The following is a 590-nucleotide window of genomic DNA, read 5'->3' on the forward strand; positions in this document are numbered from 1 at the left end:
AGTTAGAGGTCGGGATGTATTTGTATTTAGGGTTGTTCGTTAGATTTCTGCTTTAATTTTTGGTGTTAATGTCGTTGTGCTAAATGCAGTTTTGGACTTCGGCTGCCATTCTAGTAGCGTTCCTTCTCTCAATAAACAGTATTTTCATATATATCCATAGCTGTTAGACTGTTTTCCTGTCTACTGACAAAAACCTACATTTTTCCCATAGTGAAACCTCAAGTCTAGAATAGTTACACATACTGATAATAACACTTCTAACGGACCACATAAAAGTCTATCGCTAGAATCTATCGCTGTAGTAAAGAAGCCAATTTTATTAACCACTTGGCATATTATTCAGGTTTTGCCATCACCAGCATGTTCTTAATAACGCTGCATGTGAGGGACTAATTCTATTGGTATACGTTTGTCTGTCTTTTTATTTCATACACATATTTTTTTTTGTATTGTATTGTTTCTATTTCTGTTTTAGTGATATAGATCTTTTTTTTTTCTTTATAAATTGCCATTATCCTTTCATCTGGTTATCTGATTATTAACCTGTTCCTTTTCTTGTAATTACCAAGTGTCTTAGTGGCTGGTACTTG

At 33.6% G+C, this 590-nt stretch overlaps 1 protein-coding gene across 1 annotated transcript in view; it reads left to right on the forward strand.

Annotated features, from left to right (window-relative positions):
• The window catches only part of LOC119581935 (metabotropic glutamate receptor 8-like), a gene marked incomplete at its 5' end in the record, with an annotated part of 173,067 nt that overhangs the window by 166,696 nt on the left and 5,781 nt on the right, over positions 1–590 (forward strand).

Source organism: Penaeus monodon, chromosome 15 (genome assembly GCF_015228065.2).
Source record: "Penaeus monodon isolate SGIC_2016 chromosome 15, NSTDA_Pmon_1, whole genome shotgun sequence".
NCBI classification, from domain to species: Eukaryota; Metazoa; Arthropoda; class Malacostraca; order Decapoda; family Penaeidae; genus Penaeus; species Penaeus monodon.